Source organism: Myotis brandtii, unplaced genomic scaffold, assembly GCF_000412655.1.
Source record: "Myotis brandtii unplaced genomic scaffold, ASM41265v1 scaffold299, whole genome shotgun sequence".
In the NCBI taxonomy this organism is placed as follows: domain Eukaryota; kingdom Metazoa; phylum Chordata; class Mammalia; order Chiroptera; family Vespertilionidae; genus Myotis; species Myotis brandtii.
The window spans coordinates 402,158-407,923 of record NW_005361430.1 but is presented as its reverse complement, the minus strand read 5'-3'; the positions used below and the strand labels follow the sequence as shown (position 1 = coordinate 407,923).

Below are 5,766 nucleotides of genomic sequence, written 5' to 3'. Positions count from 1 at the left end.
TCTGGCCCCAGAACGGGGAGAGCACATGTTCCTGTTTGTTTAGGCCAGTCTGTAGTCATCGGAGCAGCAGCCCCAGGAAATAGACCCCTCCTTGACCCTCCTTTTGGGGCTTTGATCAGGTTCTGGGAACAGCTATGTCCTGTGCCCCAGCAAAGGAGACCCCCTAGACCTCTCACTGCAGGGGCTCACAGGGAGATTCATCCCTGTGTCTGTACCTAGGCCTTGACTCCCACTCCCCTGGGGACTCCTTAGCAGTGACAGAGCAGTGGGCACTAGGGCAGGCTGCTTGGCGGGAAGTGCAGGCTACATGACTCCTCACAGCCTTGCCGAGTCCCCAGCTGCTGGATGATGCAGGATACTTCCCAGCCCCACCCTTACCTCCCAGGCTTTCCCCCTAATGAGTCCCGCCGGGCCCTCCCTTCCTGGAGCACTTGGGTTGACAGGAGCCAGCCACTGGGTTGTCGTGCCTTTATTCTAGATGCCAAAACTGAGGCTCAGAGAGGGGGAGCAGAAGTCTCTGTCCCCAGCCCACCTCCCCCTCAACTCAGCCCAGCTCACAGGCGGCTCCCCCAGCTGCCATGGTGTTGGGGGAGGAGGCAGAGGAAGAGGAGGAGGAGATTTCTGAGAAGCAATCCAAAAATACACACCAGCTGGCCCCTCCTTCCTCACTCCTCTCCAGCTTCAAAGCCTCCCTTTGTGCAGGTAGGCGAGGCCTCTTCCTGGCCAGGCAGCCAGGAGCAAAGGTCAAGGAGGCAGAGGGTCCAGGTAGTAGGTTTTGGGACCCCACCTTACCCAGGAGATTTCCTGGAACTGGGCTCCATCGCCCTCCCACAGTTCCCAGACCAGGCGGGCTCTTTCCTGCCTCTCTGCCTTCACACATGCAGTTCCCTCCACCTGGAATGCCCTTCCTCATCCTTCAAATCCCGGCTTGGCTTTCACTCCACCAGAGAACCCTCCCTGAGTCACTTGGGGCTCCCCCTGCATCCTGCACCCACCCGTCACAGCTGTTTTCTGGTTGATGCTCTCGCAGGGCGGTGAGGTCTTGGGGATGCTAGCTTTGCCTTTGTACCCCAACCCCTGGCACAGTCAGGTGCTCAGTAAATACAGAAGGAAGGGAAAAAGGGAGGGAGGAAAGGGAGCAAAGAAAACACCTCTCATAGGATTGGAGAGGATCTGGACCCTGAGCACCTGGCACAGGGCTGGGCACGCAGCAAAGCCCACTCCTTACTGCCGCCTCCACTTGAGCCTCATCTGATTTGGAGCCGGCTTAGGGGTCGCCTCCAATACCCACAGCTTGTGTCTGTTGCCCATTTGGATGCAAGGAAATTACACCAGGATGCAGACGTGCACTTGACTTCATAAGGAGCTAGAGTGTTAGGGAGAAAGGCCTCCATTCTCAGAAATCCCAGACTGTGCAAACTTGCAAGGGCCTGAGGGCTGACCGTGAGCAGGGGTTTTCAAGCAGCTTTCACACTCAGACCAGGCGGGCTCTTTCCTGCCTCCCTGCCTTCACACATGCAGTTTCCTCCACCATGAATGCCCTTCCTCATCCTTCAAATCCCGGCTCGGCTTTCACTCCACTGGAGAACCCTCCCTGAGTCCCTTGGGGTTCCCTCTGCATCCTGCACCCACCCCAGTCACAGCTGTTTTCTGGATGATGCTCTCACGGGGCCGTGAGGTCTTAGGGATGCTAGCTTTGCCTTTGTACCCCAACCCCTGGCACAGTCAGGTGCTCAGTAAATACAGAAGGAAGGGAAAAAGGGAGGGAGGAAAGGGAGCAAAGAAAACACCTCTCATAGGATTGGAGAGGATCTGGACCCTGAGCACCTGGCACAGGGCTGGGCACGCAGCAAAGCCCACTCCTTACTGCCGCCTCCACTTGAGCCTCATCTGATTTGGAGCCGGCTCAGGGGTCGCCTCCAATACCCACAGCTTGTGTCTGTTGCCCATTTGGATGCAAGGAAATTACACCAGGATGCAGACGTGCACTTGACTTCATAAGGAGCTAGAGTGTTAGGGAGAAAGGCCTCCATTCTCAGAAATCCCAGACTGTGCAAACTTGCAAGGGCCTGAGGGCTGACCGTGAGCAGGGGTTTTCAAGCAGCTTTCACACTGAATACTTTCTGCAAACAAAGCCTTACCTGACGGCCATTATATAAAACAGATGGAAACTAAGCTGCTTGAGGAGAAGTGGTGTGTGTTGAAGTTGCCTGGGAGAGGGGACCAGAGTCCCTTTTCCCCTGTAGCCCTGGGTCCCGGAGAGATGGGGGTTGGGGTTGGTCCTGGGTGGGATGGGGCAGCCAGGAAAGAGGGAAGGAGATCCCCTAGACCTCTCACTGCAGGGGCTCACAGGGAGATTCATCCCTGTGTCTGTGCCTAGGCCTTGTCTCCCACTCCCCTGGGGGCTCCTCAGCAGTGACAGAGCAGTGGACACCAGGGCAGGCTGCTTGGCGGGAAATGCAGGCTACATGACTCCTCACAGCCTTGCCGAGCCCCCAGCTGCAGGATGATGCAGGGTACTCCCCAGCCCCACCCTTACCTCCCAAGCTTCCCCCTAATGAGTCCAGCCTGGCCCTCCACTTCCTGGAGCACTTGCAAAGCCCACTCCTTACTGCCGCCTCCACTTGAGCCTCATCTGATTTGGAGCCGGCTCAGGGGTCGCCTCCAATACCCACAGCTTGTGTCTGTTGCCCATTTGGATGCAAGGAAATTACACCAGGATGCAGACGTGCACTTGACTTCATAAGGAGCTAGAGTGTTAGGGAGAAAGGCCTCCATTCTCAGAAATCCCAGACTGTGCAAACTTGCAAGGGCCTGAGGGCTGACCGTGAGCAGGGGTTTTCAAGCAGCTTTCACACTGAATACTTTCTGCAAACAAAGCCTTACCTGACGGCCATTATATAAAACAGATGGAAACTAAGCTGCTTGAGGAGAAGTGGTGTGTGTTGAAGTTGCCTGGGAGAGGGGACCAGAGTCCCTTTTCCCCTGTAGCCCTGGGTCCCGGAGAGATGGGGGTTGGGGTTGGTCCTGGGTGGGATGGGGCAGCCAGGAAAGAGGGAGAGCCCTGGGGAGAGTCCAGTGGCTGATATTTACTAACTGGTATAGAAAGGCCTCAATATTTTCAGAACTGTGTGTTCATGCCAGTGTGGCTGAACCAACAAACTCATCTTTCACAGCAAGAAGTCAGTCTATACCAGTGATGGCGAACCTTTTGAGCTCACGTGTCAGCATTTTGAAAAACCCTAACTTAACTCTGGTGCCGTGTCACATATAGAAATTTTTTGATATTTGCAACCATGGTAAAACAAAGACTTATATTTTTGATATTTATTTTATATACTTAAATGCCATTTAACAAAGAAAAATCAACCAGAAAAATGAGTTCGCATGTCACCTCTGACACGCGTATCATAGGTTCGCCATCACTGGTCTATACAAACAAAAATGAAAATATGTCCTTGGAAAAAATCATAATGACTTCAACCTTTTTAAAAAAATGCTAAAAGCACTTTTTTTTTTTTAGTTAATCCTCACCTGAGGATATTTTTCCATTGATTTTTAGGGAGAGTGGAAGAGAGAGGGAAAGACAGAGAGAAATATCAATGTGAAAGAAACACATCGATTGATTGCCTCCTGCACAAGCCCCGACCAAGGCCTGGGCCACGGAGGAGCCTACAACCAAGGTATGTGCCCTTAGCTCAGAATCGAACCCCAGACCCTTTGGTCCACAGGCTGACGCTCTATCCACTGAGCCAAACAGGCTAGGGCCTAAAATCGCTTTTTAAACTTTATGTACTTAAGTATGCAAAACATGCACGTTTTATCATATCCAAAGGCATCACAATTATGTGTCCCTGAGCCACCCAATTTCTCTCTTATCTCTGTCTTGCAGACCTTCCAGATAAATTTTATTCTACAATATTATTTTTTAAAATCTTATTTTTGGTTACAAAGCCAATGTTTAATTTGAAAAATGGAAAATTGGTTTTGCGTTAGATGTATTTGAAAATGTCTAACCAAAGAACATTATAGCATTGCTATACTCCAATCCTAAAAGACATTTTGAACTGTGCTCTGGTATATTACTGTGTACAGGTAAGGCCATAACTGTAACTGTAACTGTTCAGACACCTTTTTAATCAAATATACTATGTCCTTTTTAATCAAATTTCCTTACTTAATGTTTAATCTTGAATACATGATACTATCTCAATTTTCTAAGGATCTCTAAAAGTGTGTATTGAGCAGCCATTTATAAATAGATCTATAAATGGTCAAGTAAAAATAATTTTAAAATAAGTCATCAACATTTAATGACTTCCATATTGTAAACCATAAATAAGAATTTTTAAAAAATCAAATGTTTTGAAAATGGCACTATTTTTGAAATTAAATCAAAGGCACATGCACACATAGCTCTAGCTATAATACTATCTTCTTTGAATTTTTTTCAATCCTCACTGCCCTCATCCAACATTATACTTCTTCATACTATGCTGGGACTCTAATCACAGGAACTCATTATTTCTAAACTTGAATATATCAACACCGGATTATATACAAAGCCAACTTAGTCTGGTTATTTGCAATAAATATGGCCCCCCAAGATGACCCCCTAAGATGCTTGGGCCTAGTCTTCCACATGTAACCTTTAAAATATCCATCTTCCTAAATGTAGTGACACACACATACGCACTTGAGAATAATATAAAAAGACATTTATTGTTCTGCCTCCTTCTACATTGCATTAAGACCTCTTGAAGCCACTTAACTTCCCTGAATCTGTGAGTATAATATTATCCATTCCTTCTTCCTTACATAGTCTTTGGGAAGAGCAAATTAATTTATAATTGAGAGCAATTTGAAGGTTTAAACGACTACATGAACTGTGTTACAATTACACAATATTCCTACAATCACAGATAGAATCAGAGTTTCTACAGTGGTAAGGCTTGAGGAATTGTCTGCTCCCACTTCTTCAAATACATTAGACAGCTGAGGCCCAGCCAAGGAAAAAAGACTTGCTGTAGATTCCACAGCTAGTTTGTAGCAAGGGCCCTCCCACCTCTCTATTTTCCTTGCCGGCTTCTCAGCCTCTACTTAATGCCAATGTAGTGAAGTGAGTACTTGAATCTGACCCAGGGTCTCTGTTCTAGCTCTGCTCTCCAGGCGATTGTTTCCACTCCTACATCTTAAATAGGTCTCCAGCCCCCCCTACCCCTGGGGCCACTCTCATGACTCAGGACACTACCACAGCCCTTGGTGTCTTTCCCACAGTAAAGTCTCCCAAAAGGCTGCTCATGTGTGTGCCCAGGATGGGATGGCTCATCCAGACGCCCAACTCTCATTCTCTGGGAGGAAATCAGGTCCTCCCCACAAATATGGCTTCTCCTGAAACACTTCCAAATAGTCTCTTCTCTCCCTGCTTCACTTAGCTCAGAGGTGGTGTGGTGTTCTCTGGGCTACCTTTTCCCATTCAGACCATTACCTGTTATCCTTCAAAATGAACACAAAAACCAAATCCACTTGCTTCCTTTGCTCAGCTCTCCATCCTCTGAGTGCCTTCATTTTTTCCAATAACAAATGTCTTCTTTTTCTATAACACATCTGAGCATCCCAGGAGAAGGTAAGCTCCAAAATTATACACTCCAGCAGGCCATTTTCGACTTCAGCTCGTACATTCCACCCCTCCCTCCTCCTCCCCACCCCCCCCCCCCCCCCCCCCCCCCCCCCCCCCCCCCCCCCCCCCCCCCCCCCCCCCCCCCC

At 48.9% G+C, this 5,766-nt stretch overlaps 1 protein-coding gene across 4 annotated transcripts in view; it reads right to left on the bottom strand.

Annotated features, from left to right (window-relative positions):
* ST8SIA1 (ST8 alpha-N-acetyl-neuraminide alpha-2,8-sialyltransferase 1) overlaps positions 1-5,766 on the bottom strand; it is a 147,911-nt gene that overhangs the window by 60,894 nt on the left and 81,251 nt on the right. The gene's annotated exons all lie outside the window — the stretch shown is intronic.